Source organism: Babylonia areolata, chromosome 10 (genome assembly GCF_041734735.1).
Source record: "Babylonia areolata isolate BAREFJ2019XMU chromosome 10, ASM4173473v1, whole genome shotgun sequence".
In the NCBI taxonomy this organism is placed as follows: Eukaryota; Metazoa; Mollusca; class Gastropoda; order Neogastropoda; family Buccinidae; genus Babylonia; species Babylonia areolata.
This window is the reverse complement of record NC_134885.1, coordinates 22,276,421-22,293,114: the sequence shown is the minus strand read 5'-3', so window position 1 is coordinate 22,293,114 and position 16,694 is coordinate 22,276,421.

Sequence of the window (16,694 nt, the reverse complement as noted above, 5' to 3'; positions counted from 1 at the left end):
GAGGCCACACACCAGAGGAGACCCTGCACTGCTGCTGAGTCACTTCGGTGGTGTTCAGTGGTGCCTGCTCTGTTTTAACGTACTTAGGACACCACCTACTAAGCCCCCTACTAACGACAATAATGGCTTAGTCGCGGAGCCAGACTGAGTGAGCGTCTCCCCCAGAGTGAAGACCGCCACCACGTCCCTCAAACAACAGCCCCCCATGAATCTGCCGACACTGACGACATTGACAGGACTCACCCCAAGCACGAAAGTGGCCCCTCCCATTTTTCTTTCAGTTTCCCCAGGTCTGTATTCTGCCAGCTGTATGTTCCTCCAGGTCTATGATCCCCAGAATTAACATTTTCTGAATCTTAGTTCCCACAGGTTTTTGTTCTCCCAGTTCTGTGTCCCCCCCAGGTCTATGTATGTTTCATCATGCACACACTTTATGGTACTGGTCAGTGACCAGCAGTGGCCAATACTGTACCCCAAAATGTTCAGTTTGTGACATGTTGACATCTTTCTGTATTGTGAATAATTTCTTTTGCAATTATAAAAAGTTTTCACCAGTTTTTGCCTCTGACTAATGCTGACTACTGATCAGTACCACGAAGTGTATCTGTGTTGAAACATACTTTGATATCGGGGAAACCTAGACCTAGAGGAACCTTGAGGGGAAAAAAGACCTCCCAATTTTTTTTTATGGGAACATAGACATGGAAGTTCAGACCTCGAGAAACATAAACCTGCAGGAACATTAAGACGGGCTTCCCTCTGTCAGCAAGTTTTCCATCACTCATTTTTCTTTTTCTACTTACATGGAGCAGCAGTCAACTATCTCCAAAATTAACTCATTTAGCTCTCAACACCACAGTGACCCATGCTGTAAGCATGAGTCATAGCAATTCAGTACTGATTGAGTTAATGCATGTATTTTTGATGATCTGAAAATTTAAGTACCTTCATGAAGTTAAAACATTCCAGCATTGTAATAACCCCTTCCTTCTCTCATGCTTTGGTTCTGTTCATCATGCAGGTGGTTGTGGTGGTTTTCATTGATGTTTTTGTGATGAACTGTTCGAGACATGCAACTACCTAGTCGTTGATGAAATTTGAAAAAAATCTTTTTTTAGTGCTCTAGAATTTTAGACATTTTGTTTTCTATATTTTGATGATGATGGGTATGATGATGTTGTTGTTAAGGGATCCATCCATTTAGCTTAGGGACTATAAAATTTTAACAAGGCTGTAATCTCCTAATATATATGGGTGCCAACCAGGCTTGAGAGATACAGACACCTGCAGTGTTGGTCAGGAAGTTCAAGCAACACTCCTTCCAAAGACGCATCAGTGAAGCGGATGAACGTCCACTATGTGATCCTGGTCTTTCCCTTTGAACCCACAGCACACAGCTCTGAGTAGGAGTCTGCCAAGGACAAAAAAAATAATAATTAAAGAAGAAACAACCAGTGCTGGTGATTTAACCCACATCTTCCGGGTCATCAGTCTGAGAATAGTGGAGTGATGGCCTAGAGATAACGCGTCCACCTAGAAAGCGAGAGAATCTGAGCGCGCTGGTTCTAATCACAGCTGGGCCGCCGATATTTTCTCCCCCTCCTTTAGCTTGAGTGGTGGTCTGGACGCTAGTCATTCGGATGAGACGATAAACTGAGGTCCCGTATGCAGCATGCACTTAGCGCACGTAAAAGAACCCTGGCAAAATTCTGTAGAAAAATCCACTTTGATAGGAAAAACAAATAAAACTGCACGCAGGAAAAAATACAAAAAAATGGGTGATGCTGTAGTGTAGCGACGCGCTCTCCCTAGGGAGAGCAGCCCGAATTTCACACAGAGAAATCTGTTATGATAAAAAGAACTACAAATACAAATATGACAACAAATTTGAAATGGTTGTATCAGGTTTTATACCTCATTAATGAATTGTGCATGGCATGTAGTTTTCAGCTTTTTTTCTTTTTTTTTTAACCCCCATCCCCCTAGTACTGTTCGTAGACAGATTATTCCGTTGCAGTCATCTTGGGGATGAACATGATTAATATGTTTGAATTTGTGAACAGTTCCTGAACATTCTGAAACACAAGCTGATGAAGGGGGCTGCATGAGTAATAATGGTGTGTGTGTGTGTGTGTGTGTGTGTGTGTGTGTGTGTGATGCATATTTAGAAATAAGACATGCATTTTTGAATTGTTCATTTTGAAAATGTGTTATTTTGATAAGCAGGGAAATATGGTCATATTTGTTAAGGAGAGAGGAGCCATTTCCATTATCCAGAGAAAATCCTGCTGTATTCTAATACATTGATTTTTTTTTATGAAATGAATCCTTTGTTGATTTATTTTTTTTTTTTTGTTAATTTCATTGTATAAAGTAAATAAACACAAGAACTTTGGTACATGGTGAACATGTAAAGGGACTGAGCACATGCAGTCATTTGAAAGCACACATGTTTGTATACACATACATGCATGACCAAACATGTATAGCTTCCTGTGGATTGTCGGCACCTGAATGCTGCAACAAGTGTGGCTGTGAATTGGGGACAAGACATTAGTGGTGTTGAGGACAATGCTACTGAGGACAAGGCTAAATTTTAAAGATGTTTTAAAAGATGAGCAGTGACTTGTTCACAAAAGTTGATCCACCCCGGATTAAAATCAAGGAGCTGTTTCCTTTCCACACAACACTGTGGGAGAAATAACCCAAGAACCAAAAAAAAAAAAAAAGCATGATTATGTTTGTGTTCAGGTGATATTTTTTCTTAATCCCTTGATGAAAATTTGATAGAATTAATGGTCCACATAAGAAGCACATCTTGGGTTTATGTGCATTAATATGACTATACCTGTGCCTGTTTTTTGGGGGGAGGGGGGGTTGTTTGTTTGTTTTGTTTTGGGTTTGGGTTTTTTCGTGTTTTGTCCATGGTGATTTTTTGTGGGGCTTTTATCAGGTCCTAGGGACCAATAGTTACACTATTTCATCCCTGATGTGGCCCTGTGTGATGGGCTGGGCTTTAATCAGTAAAGTTAACTAAATAAATAAGAAGAAACAAATTGCTCAATCACCAACAAAGAAATGTTCTTGCAAAGTTTTGTACATTTATTATGATAATCACATCAGACTAGCTCTCTCATAGATGTTTCGTCAACCCAGCACAGTGTCAGCCGCATGCTAAAATAATGAGTTTGTAGCATGGAACACTGGTGTGTGTGCCTTTGAATCAGTTGGACACCTGTTGATCTTTCTTCCTTTTATTGTTTTTTCTCTTCAAAAAAATAATTTTAAGTGTACACTGAAGTCGCAGAATCAGTTACGGTGTTGGACTTCTGATCCATTATATACCATGCTGTGATTAGAGTTCGAGGCTCCTTTTTCAGCATGGTGTTCTGTTCTTTGGAAAGGCACTTTGTGAATTTCTCCTTGGAGATGACATAGATACCTATATACCGCCAGCCTTGGTCAGAGACCAAGCTCTAACAGCCTTACTTCTTCTTCTTCGTTCGTGGGCTGCAACTCCCACGTTCACTCGTATGCACACGAGTGGGCTTTTACGTGTATGACCGTTTTTACCCCGCCATGTAGGCAGCCATGCTCCGTTTTCGGGGGTGTGCATGCTGGGTATGTTCTTGTTTCCATAACCCACCGAACGCTGACATGGATTACGGGATCTTTAACGTGCGTATTTGATCTTCTGCTTGCATATACACACGAAGGGGGTTCAGGCACTAGCAGGTCTGCACATATATTGACCTGGGAGATCGTAAAAATCTCCACCCTTCACCCACCAGGCGCCGTCACCGTGATTCGAACCCGGGACCCTCAGATTGACAGTCCAACGCTTTAACCACTTGGCTATTGCGCCCGTCTAACAGCTTTACAAACATGGGGTCATTTTCACAACAGTCTGCATAACTGGCTAGAGTGGAGTGACGGCTGCCAATAGGCGCCCATCATTCGTTTCCTGTCTTCCTGATAAGACTTGACATAGATTTTCGTCACTCAACCCAGGTGTGAATGGGTACCTGACTTCAGTTTAGGAAGGTTAAAGTGGTGGAAGGAGAGGTTTGGGCTCCACCCCTAGACACAGGATCTTAACCTTTTTTTTTTTTTAACAAATGAAAGGTTATGAAATGCCTATAGATCTTCCATTTTAAAGACAGCTATGTATTCTACAGTACATTCAATCCAGTATGATAACAGCTTGCACTCAGCTATATAACCAGGCTAGTAGTAGTCACAATATTTGTTTTCAAAGAAACATAGTGTTCCGAAACTGTGTTCACAATAGTTTACTAGATAATACTTATATACATAGACACAGGGATGTACATACAAGTAGAAACACGCCCCTCTCTTTTTCTCTGAACACATTCTCACATGTGTGCAAAACAGTGTGATGTGCTCTGTTTGATGTTCAGTCACACATACTGATGATAGCAGAATGTGTGTGATGTGCTCAGTCTCCTGAAACTGTGCACAACTTTACAACGCTAGTGCATCAGTCAAAGACAATCGATCCGAGGTATTATTTATTTTCCTGATCTACATGACCTGATTATATAACAAGACCGTGCTGTTATGTCAGACGTGCATAATGTTTTGTAATTCGTCATATCATTGAACTGGTGCTCTGTGTTACTATGGATACCGTGCATTGAATTACTGGGCAATAAAAACGATTATTTTGTAATATTTTTGTCTTCGGAAGTGTGTGATTGTTTGTGAAGGCGTGTGCATGGGAAATAGAATTACTGCACTGACAGCGAATGGGTGTCACCAGTATGAACAAAATGTTACAATCTGTGTGCCATATAAATCTACGAAGCGTGTAGAGAACAAAGCATTTATCATGGTATTGTCCATGACATGCATTTCGTTCACTAAACACACACACACACACACACACACACACACACACACACTGTGTGTGTGTGTGTCTGTGTGTCTCTTGAACATTTCAAATTCTTGAAAATTTTGTATATTATGGGAGCTCCTCTTTCTTCACTTGATACCCTTTGGGCTATATATTTGATCATAACCGCCAAGTATCATTTTATGTCTTTCTGTGCATACATGAATTACTGTGATTTTCAGGTGTTGTTTGAGTGTTTCGACACCGCAAATGAATTTCTCTTGTTGAGATAATAAAGTAGTCTGTATTCTGTATCCCTTCATACAAATTTTGTTGATAAAAGATGATTACTTTCACTCCAACCATCACACTGTTCCACTGTCAGACACCTTCAGCAATGTTCCACGTCTCAAGCAGCTTTGAATGGAAGATTTGAGCAATGGACTCAGAGCTGAAGTAGAAGAAAATTGGGAGGGTTGCTCCTGCACAACAGGACGCACATTTAGACCTGCAACATGTAAGTTCGCAAAACAACGATCTGTCACCCAGTCAGTGCACAAACACCTGGACTCAACGTGTGACTGGACTCTCTCTCTCCCACACACACACACACACACACACACTGATGTGACCTTGACCTTACTCCATGTACCAAGTGAACCATGAAAAAAAAAAAAAATCAACCCTGACACTGCAAAGCAGTTCATCTGGCAAACACACACACACACACACGCACGCACACACACACACACACACACACACTGATGTGACCTTGACCTTTGACCTCCAAATTTACAAGCATTTGATATGTTCTGACTAAAACAGATCACTGTACCATGTTTAATGAACATTGGATAAGCTCTGGCCTGAAGTCACCGTTCCATAGTAAGGTTAACAAAGACAAAACTCGGATGTTCGAACCATTGTTATCGATGGCTTTTGACACACCACTTACAGTCTGTGATAATGGCTGGTATAGGGGTTTACCTTTGTCTGCCTGTTAATACTCATCTGTTCTGCTCATGAACATTGCTCAATCAATCACACTCAAATTTGGCACACTGACAAGTCACAATAGCTTTCTCGTTATGACCAAATTTGAGGTGGATCCATTTGTTTCTTTATTAAGGAACTGCTGCTAACCATCTTAATCGTTTCGAAGCAATGAACCGTCTGTTGACTAGTGATGCGGCCATTGGCTGTTGACTATGATTCATTGTATGTGAGTGATATGCCTTTTTGTGTGTCTCTTGTTGTATTTTAATGTATTTGCTTATATATTTATTCTATCATTTTATACTGTTTTATTTCATACTAATGTTTTATTAATACCCATGGTAGGCTGTCAAGGCCACGATCAGCGTGTTGGGATTATGCGGAGGTCAGGCAGCAGTAGCAGCCTGTAGTGGTGAGTGTTAACGACCTATTGGCGATCTGCCCTTAAGGTCAAGTTGTTCGTGGCTGTGGTCTTTTTCCGTGAAGGGTGGTGTGGTCGAGGCGTTGGTCCTGTGCCGGGTCAGGTATCAGCTCCTTTGTTTGAATGCAGATGTGGTGAAGGGTATGTGGATCAGCCCGAACGCTGTGACGGCTCCTGACACTGAAACTGAAACTTCGAAGTGAAAAGTCCTTGTTTCAGACCACACGCACACACACACACACACACACACACACACGTGTGTGTGTGTGTGTGTGTGTGTGTGTGTGTGTGTGTGTGTGTGATATTATGGGCCAGGGTGGCGTTGTGTTGAAAGAGAGAGAGAGAGAGAGAGAGAGAGAGAGATTTCAAAACTCAAAACGTTTTTATTCAAGAATTAAGATTTTAGGCATGACCTATTCTTCCAGTTTGTCCTTACTTATTTCCATTCATTACAAATAGTGCACATATATGAAGGAAGAAGAAAAAAGAAATGAAATGCAAAAAAGAAAAAACCTCCATACAAAGAGAGAGAGAGCAGTTCATGGACCATTTACAGAACCGCACGGGTGGTGGGGTCGTCGCTAACTTGTGGTGACATCTGACGCTGTTCACTGAAGACCATACACACAGCAGACAGTTACAGAGGTATCATTTCTCTGCTAGTGCCGCTACGTGAACGTACTTTCAGAACTTTCCATAGCGTGCATTTTTTTGTACTGACGAGTGTCACAGAAAGCGGGAAATGTCCTGCACTGTATGTATGATGGTCAGTCGTGTCTGGCTACGACCATCAGAACAGCAGAGAAGGTAACTGATGTCCCGACTATCTGGGCTAGAATTTGATTATTGTGGAGAGTGTCTTAACCAAGTTACGTCCACACTCTCTCGGCCAAGAGGGTTTGTTTGGGTTTGTTTTTGTTTTTTTGACAGTCGGCGTTGGGATGGTTCCAAAAGACCAAGTAGCCACCAAGGCTGCAGCACTCAGAGCCAGTGCAATCTTGCCTCATAGACTGAGAGTCATAGTCCTTCACAAATGACTGGGCTGTAAATGACTTCCCATTCTGATGCACAAACCATCGATCACACAGTTCTCACTTTAGTGGTGAGTTCAACGATCTATTGGCTGGTGCCCTAAGGTGAAGTTGTTTGGGGCTGTGGTTTCTTGGAAATGTCCGCGGGAGGGTTGTATGTGTACTTCGTACAAGTTTCGGTTTCAGTTTCTCAAAGTGTCACTGCGTTCGGACAAATCCATATACATTACACCACATCCGCTAGGCATATGCCTTACAGCAGTATAACCCAGAGTGTTAGTCCGGCCTTGAGTGCATGCATGTCGCCTATATTTCTGTACCTATCAGCGTGGATTTCTTCTTGAGAATTTTGACAGAGGCCAACCGTCGTGTTGCCATGTGTTCTTTTCAGAGCACCAAGTGCTTGGTACGCACGGTATCTCGGGTTTATCGTCTCATCCGCATGACTACAGACGCTCAGTTTGGTTTTCCAGTCAAACTTGGGAAACGAAACGAAACGAAACGAAAGTTTATTCAATAAGGCCATGGCCCCATTTGAAGGGGTGATTAGATATTTTGTAAGAATAGATTTGCATAATAATATAATCTTACAACGTGTATGCTCAAAGTTCTGTTCTCTTTAACCAATCATGAAACTCCGTCGTTTTAATGACTTATAGATAAATATGGCAAGATTCGAAAAAAACGTTATCATTTGTAGAAGACAGAAGTAATACTAACCGAAACTTACTTGGTCTGCTATAATATCTCAACGGAATATATATTTGTCTCAAGTCATCTAATACAGGACAACATAATACAAAATGGACTTCATCTTCTTTTGCAGATCTACATAACGGACATACCATATCGTTTACAGTGCTGGGCTTGTGTCTTTTACTGTGTACGTCAAACATGGGAGAAAGGGCGAGAGCTGGAATCGAACCCACACCCTCACGGACACTGTATTGGCAGATGAGTTTACGTCTTTCCATTCCGCCACGTTCCTCTGGGTGCAAGGGAAGCCGGGAGTCGGGACAGCCTCGGGACAGCCAGTGACATGGTACCGGAGCTGATCAAGGTCCTTCCCTCACTTGCATCCCTCGCGAGCAGGACCCCCCGGCAGAAATGTTTTCCTTTGGTTTTTACAGAGCATGGTAGAAGAAAGAGTCGCCTGTTGCACAGACCCACGTGGAGAGGCCATCATGCAACACTGCAGAAGTTCTTGTTAATTTGATAGCGTTACACTTTAACTAAAGGCGGTTTTTGTTTTTTTTATCAGTGGACGGACGAACTAAAACGTAAACAAAAAAGGCATGGACAATTCCTTGTCGACTGCAGATCAGAAATGCATTTATTGATTTATTTGTTTGATAGTTTGTTTGTTTCTCTGTTTGTTTATTTATCTAATTTCATATCGTTACACTTTTAAAGTGGTTTTTTTTTTCTATCAGTGGATGGACGAACTAAAACGTAAACAAAAGACATGGACACTTTCTTGTCGACTGCAAATCAGGTGTAAATGGGTACCTGACTTCGGTCCGTGAAGGTCAAAACGGTCGATGGGAGAGGACTGGGCCCCGTCTTCCTATGCCGAGCCCTGGACACAGTGAGTATGAATTCACTGCCCCTGTGACCGTATGAGACAACGGGACTTCTAACCTTACCTCACCTTACAGTGTGTCTATGACTGCAAGTCACAGCTGGAACTGTAGGCTGAGAGAAAATGCCGTCAGAGATGAAAGTGTATGGTATGGTATGGTATGGTATGGTGTGGTATGGTATGGTATGGTATGGTATGGTGTGGTGTGGTATGGCATGGTATGGTGTGGTGTGGTATGGTGTGGTATGGCATGGTGTGGTGTGGTGTGGTATGGTGTGGTTTGGTATGGTGTGGTGTTGGTATGGTATGGTATGGTATGGTATGGTATGGTATGGCATGGTATGGTATGGTGTGGTATGGCATGGTGTGGTGTGGTTTGGTATGGTGTGGTGTGGTATGGTATGGTGTGGTATGGCATGGTGTGATGTGGTATGGTATGGTATGGTGTGGTATGGCATGGTGTGATGTGGTATGGTATGGTATGGTGTGGTATGGTATGGTGTGGTGTGGTATGGTGTGGTATAGTGTGGTGTGGTATGGTATGGTGTTGTATGGCATGGTGTTGTATGGCATGGTGTGGTATGGTATGGTATGGTATGGTATGGTGTGGTATGGTTTGGTATGGTGTGGTGTGGTATGGTATGGTGTTGTATGGCATGGTGTGGTATGGTATGGTATGGTGTGGTATGGTATGGTGTGGTATGGCATGGTGTGATGTGGTATGGTATGGTATGGTGTGGTATGGCATGGTGTGATGTGGTATGGTATGGTATGGTTTGGTATGGTATGGTGTGGTGTGGTATGGTGTGGTGTGGTATGGTATGATATGGTATGGTTTGGTATGGTATGGTATGGTATGGTATGGTATGGTATGGTATAGTGTGATAAGGTATGGTATGGCATGACACTGTATTGTATTGTATTGTAATGTGTTGTAATATATTGCATGGTATTGTATAACTTCTTTTCACAACAGATTTCTCTGTACGAAACTCAGGCTGCTGTACATGGGGAAAGCACGACGCCACAGGGCATACAACACCATCTTTTTTTTTTTTTCTTTTTTTTTTTCTTTTTCACTCACAGATTCCACAACTTACATTGCGCGAAAGACTTCAGACACTGACGAGTACCAGTCAGTGTTCAGTGCCAGACAGTCTTCCCACTCAGTAGTGACGCTGTGTGCTTTCCATCGCCATGGTGTTCAGGGAGTTAGCTGATCTGGTCTTGTTTGGGGTTGAGGTAGAAAACGGATCATGTGCAAATTTTCCTTCCATTAACGCCACCACCACTACAACCACGAACAGCAACAACAATCATAATCACGCTATTGATTGTGGAGTAATGATAATAATTATGATAATAATAATAATAATAATAATAATAATAATAATCATAATAATCATAACATGAAGAAGAAGAAGAACAACAACAGCAACAATAACTTCGACAACAACAGCAGCAGCAGCATCAACTGCAGCAGCAGTAGTAACAGCGGTAGCAAAAAACAAAACAAAAAACAAAAACGAAACATTAACAATGAAACATTTCTGTGGCACACTCCTGTGGAAACGTTCAGAGCTCCAAGCGCTTCACAAGAAAAGTTTCAACAACAATTCAGTCGCTCTCCAATTTAGGAAGACGCTGTTTCGATATGTAGGCTAACTATGATTCATCTTTTTTTTTCTTTTACCACTGACACACGCTCACGTAAGCGCGCGTGTGCATATACACATACACGCACGCACGCATATGATACATATGTACAAACACACACACACACACACACACACACACACACACACACACACATATATATATATATATATATATATATATATATATATATATATATATCAGTTAACCCTTTCACCCCTAATGACGTAATACCGCATTTCAGTGCCAGCCAGGTAGGGCACCTGTTTTGCTGATATGCAACCAGATCATTCAAAACCCCACTGCTCTCAATTAATGTTCGGTGGTAGGATAGACCACATTTCATCAACATCACAGGGGAATCCCCAGCTATTCGTCGACACCATTTTCTCCGTGCTTCTGGCACCAGGGGTTGTTTCACTCTGAACTGACTGGTTTAGAAAAGAATGCTAGGCTGGTATTTCCCAGTGACAAGATCCAATGGCCTTGCTGAAACAATCCCCCAAGGAACTGTTGAGGGAGGGAGACTTCTTCTTCTTCTTCTGCGTTCACTCGTATGCACACGAGTGGGCTTTTACGTGTATGACCGTTTTTACCCCGCCATGTAGGCAGCCATACTCCGTTTTCGGGGGTGTGCATGCTGGGTATGTTCTTCTTTCCATAACCCACCGAACGCTGACATGGATTACAGGATCTTTAACGTGCATATTTGATCTTCTGCTTGCATATACACACGAAGGGGGTTCAGGCACTAGCAGGTCTGCACATATGTTGACCTGGGAGATCGTAAAAATCTCCACCCTTTACCCACCAGGCGCCGTCACTGTGATTCGAACCCGGGACCCTCAGATTGACAGTCCAACGCTTTAACCACTCGGCTATTGCGCCCGTCGAGGGAGGGAGACGAAGGCGGAGACAGAAAAGAAAACCCCCAAAACGACGGACTGACAATGCAGAATGGACATAAAACCATTTTGCAGAGACCCAGGCTTTGACACACAACCATGGAACCTAGAGGAGTCCGGTGAACGGCTCTTTTGTGCGGCAGCCAGAATGATTCTTCACAGATCTGAAGGAGAAGATAGAGAAGAGAAGTAATGTGTCTTTGACGAAAAGAAAAGGTCGAGGGGGAAGAAAAAGGAACCTATTTTTATATACAATTTGAACAACTGCTAGAGGACCTGTCAGACTGAGTAGTGGTCATGCAGTACTTGTCACAGGGGACAAACACTTCATGACCACTGTACAGTCTAACAGGTCCTATAGCAGGTGTTAAAATTGTATATCCTATCATAGGAAAACCTATTATGGGTATGCATAAGTTATTTAACAAAAAAGAGAAAAAGACAAATATACAAAATAAATAATGCATACCTATGATAGGTTCTCATGGCCTGGTGGGCACCTTTGGTCTGTAAGTAGGTCAAACATCTACTGTTCCTTTTTATGTGTGATTTTAGTCTATTATGAAATTAGTCCTATATTCATTTCAAGTTCATGTAAGGTAGCGTATATGGATAACTACGTGTGCTTTGAACCCTCCTCGAAACTGAAACTGTAACCCAGGAAAGTTTAAGAGAAGATAGTCAATGGTTATATTCAAACAACTTTTCAAAAATTTCGTCTGTTTAAAGTACGAGTCGAGAGTTGTAGTGGACGATGCAAAGATAATGAAGAGACACAAAGAACTGCCAACAGATCTCTTTCCTTGAATGATCAGAACATGGATTTCAAAAATGAAGGTGGGACACCTTCATCCCCAGATGGATCTCTGTTACACTTCAGGTAGCACTGGCATGTCGGCAACTTGTGGGTCTGTCAGACAAATCCTCTAGAACTGACGACACACCAAGTGATTTCACGTCACTTCCACGGCAGATGACTTTTTTGAATTCCTCTCTGAACCGTTTCCCTGTTAAACAGTACAGGTAGAAATTAACTGCGTTGTTACTAAACATTAACAAGGAGACGATGGTGTGTGCTAGGTAGACAGCAGCGATGTCATGGACCGTGGCATTGAGTGCAATCATAACCGCGAAGGATATAACATGGAAGACGGAAGCAGGCAATGTCAGAACTATGAAAGCAATGGACACCAGGAGGACGGTCACGGTCACAGACCTCGTTGTTTTCTGGCGAGCTTCAGTTTGATCAGATCCTTGTGCAAACTTGTGGCGAGTTTCTCTGACACTGGCCCTCAGCTTCCAAACCAGTACACTGTTGGCAATGATTAAACACGTGAAAGGCAGAAGGGAGTACAACACCAGATCTATGTAGGTGAACACTTCTTCTATGAACACAAGATAGGATCCTTTCAACATATCACAATAGTATCCGTTAAATGTCTTCAGGTAAACTATGTTGTACCCATAGAGATAGTGGGAATAAACGGCAGCAAGTATGGTTGCTGTTCCTACAAGTACGGCAATAACCTTTCGACGGGTGCACATTAAGTTGACACGGTGCGGCCACACAACAGACATTGCTCTGTGCACTGTCAAACAGACGAGAAACCAAGCACTGATTGTCGTGGAGCATGTTGAAATCCAGTTGAATATCTTGCAACTTGGAACACTTTGATTTTTAACTCCAAACCGAAACGTGATTCCAACCCATTCACCTAAAAGATATATGTCGAGAGTCAACAAATCTACGATGGCCAGTCCAGTGAAGTATATGTTGACAACTGATTCTCCTGACACCATTCTTCGCATGATGAGGATGGTCATGATGTTTCCAAAGTTGCCAAGAAGAAGGATAAGGGGAGCACCAACAGTGAAAATAAAAGTTCTGATTTTGAACAGTGGAAGTGACTGCAGTGATGGTTCCTCAGTTCCAGTCACATTGACTGTGGTCATTGAGCTGTTCCACACATCTGGTACCAACGTGGCTGCCATGAGTCATAGGAGCCAGGATCACAATTAGCACTGTTTCCAAAACTTTAAGATAGCTGAATCTGTTTCTTTTTTATCCCATAAGTGTCTGCTCATGAGGATGTATTTCCACAGCCTCAAAATGAAATCACAATCGCTTTAACCTCTGTTTTGTAAATGGTAGCCCATTGGACTTGATGGTTGAAACAAATTTTAGATTCCACACAAGGTCACAAGATAATTTATTGTCCTTAAAAACAGATGCTTGGTGTGCTGACACACAGTTAGATCCTATATAGTACAAATATAGACATACATAGGCCATTCAGCTGATTTGCATACGCTTTATGGATTCAAACGACCTTTGAAAATTTAAGAATAGCAAGATATGCCAACATAGCAGACATATAGGCATTTAAACCAGCTCCATCGGATGTTGTCGCTTTCTATACTCACAGAGATAATTATATTAAAAGTGGTGTACGGAGATGATGATAATAATAATAATAATAATAATAATAATAATAATAATAATAATAATAATGATCAAGTTTATTACTTTCTTAATTTCTTAAAAGAGTGCTGTGTTTGTGTAGACAGGTGAGTGGCCTTCAGGCAACCTGACATCGACTGTTACTATGTAGACTCAGGCAGACGAACCTGTACCATACACATGTCTTTCAAAGAAAAGCATTCGTTTTCTCAATAAAAGACGATCAATGATTTACCAATAAAAAAAAACCCAACAAACAAATACGTTACACAACAGAGATAAATGTGGAGATGCATAGTAAGAGCTGGATGCCCATTGGAAAACGAAAGCATGAAAAGAAAAAGGAAAGAAAGAGTGAAAAAAAAGAAATTAGAAATAATTCGAGAAAGAGAGGAAAGAGAAATAAAAGAAATTCCACGATTCGGATAAAAATAGACACTGAAAGAAGACAAGTCCGACACACAGTTAAAGGATAAATCAGTAGAATTACAAAGCAAAACACTAAACACACCCACTCCCCTGCCCCCTCCCCACCCCTCACACACACACACACACACACACACACACACACACACACACACACACACACACACACACACACACACAGAATCACATTGGCAGAGGAAGATGGTGGATACAAATCGCACAGTCTTCTTGTGGTCTCCTCTCCTCTCTTCTTTCATAATATGTTGGTGCCTTGTTTCCTCTACTTCCATGGGGAACGTAATGAGTTATTCAGTGTGTTTATATATATATATATACATATTGAAAGAGAGAGAGAGAGAACACACACACACACACACACACACACACACACACACACACACACACACACACACACATACATACATATATATATATATATATATTGAGTGAGAGAGAGAGAGAGAGTTCGGAGTGAAAAATGCCAAGACTTGTTACTGACGATTTTATTGAACATGTTTCTTGGCGCCGTAAAGCAAATGTAAAACTTTTTTCCCCTTATGTGTGTGTGTGTGTGTGTGTGTGTGTGTGTGTGTGTGTGTGTGTGTGTGTGTGTGTGTGTGTGTGTGTGTGTGTGTGTGTGTGTGTGTGTGTGTGTGTGTGTGTGTGTGTGTGTGTGTGTGTGTGTGTCTGTGAGTGTATACGTCCGTGTGTGTGTATGTGGCAGGTCCCACGCGCGCGTGCGCTTGTTCACATGTTGTGCGCTGCTGCAATTAATTGTTTAATCGTGATTTTTTTTCTTTTTCTTTTTAGTCAATGCATGTGTTCAAGTGAAACACAGAGAGTGGGAGACACACAGACAGACAGAAAGAAATAACTACCCGAAGTGTGTGTGTGTGTGTGTGTGTGTGTGTGTGTGTGTGTGTGTGTGTGTGTGTGTGTGTGTGTGTGTGTGTGTGTGTGTGTGTGTGTGTGTGTTGTGTGCGTGTGCACGCGGGTCTGTTTATATGTGCGTCTGTGAGGGAGCTTGTATGTTGTAAGTGCGCGCGTGCGAGCCATTTGTGTGTGTGTGTGTGTGCGTGTGTGTGTGTGTGTGTGTGTGTGTGCATGTGCGTGCCATCCTCTCTCCCCTCTCTCTCTCTCTCTCTCTCTCTCTATATATATATATATATATATATATATATCTGTGTGTGTGTGTGTGTATGTGTGTGTGTGTGTGTGTGTGTGTGTGTGTGTGTGTGGTGTGTGTGTGTGTGTTTGTGCGCGCGCGCGCGTTTGATGGTATATTCTAATGAGAGCATTGCATAATTGTATATTTGATTTGGAAGCGTTTGCACTGATCTTTAATTTCACAAGGCGAATGAACTGGTTAACTCAGGTGAACTCGCTGGAAGTGATACGTATAACATGATGAGAGGTATCAACTGTAGTCTTCGTGTTAAGCACGGAAGAAGATGTGGGGGTTCCAGAGGATAGCAGATGACAATACGTCTCTTACAGACAGGAAGGAGTTTCAGTTTCAGTAGCTCAAGGAGGCGTCACTGCGTTCGGACGAATCCATATACGCTACACCACATCTGCCAAACAGATGCCTGACCAGCAGCGTAACCCAACGCGCTTAGTCAGGCCTTGAAAGACAGGAAGGAAGCAGCTGAAAATGACAGGGTGAGAGGGTTTTTTTTGTTTTGTTTTTTTCGTTGGTTGTTGTTTTGTTGTTGCTGTTGTTTGTTGTTGTTTTGCTGTTGTTGTTGTTGTTGATTTTGTGTGTTGTTGTTGCTTTCTTTGGGTGTGAGTTCGGATCTATTTAGTCCCCTTTGTTTGAAGGTGATCGGAAACAAAGTCACTCGGGGGGAAAAAAAAAAGTGACTGTCAGTTAACGTAACTCAGGCTGCAATATATTTCTCACCTCCAAAAGGATACTTTGACAGATTGACATTCAAAAGGTTCAAACGACCACAGTTAATTATTTTAAACTGCTCCCTATATTTCACGTCAGAGTTTTAAAAAAAAATGCACAAAACTACCTCCAAACTGTTTGGTCGGTATATGTTTCACTACAATTAGATTTACTGACTGATATTTTGACCTCATGGAAGTGATCCAGAGCTATATAGGGGCCTAAAATAGTGCTTTGGTGTTTATGTATGTATATATGTAAATATAGATATATGTACACTAAGCATTCCACACTGGGTAGAACATCAGACAGCAGAGAAAAAATGACAACTGCTCTTGTGCTTTTAAAACTTTTTTTCTTTTGCTACATGACCGCCATGGTCGCGTTTCAACACCAGCTAGGTAAAGCACCCATGTCACTGAAATGCAACCACATGATGGGCCTTATATGCATTAACCTAATGCTCT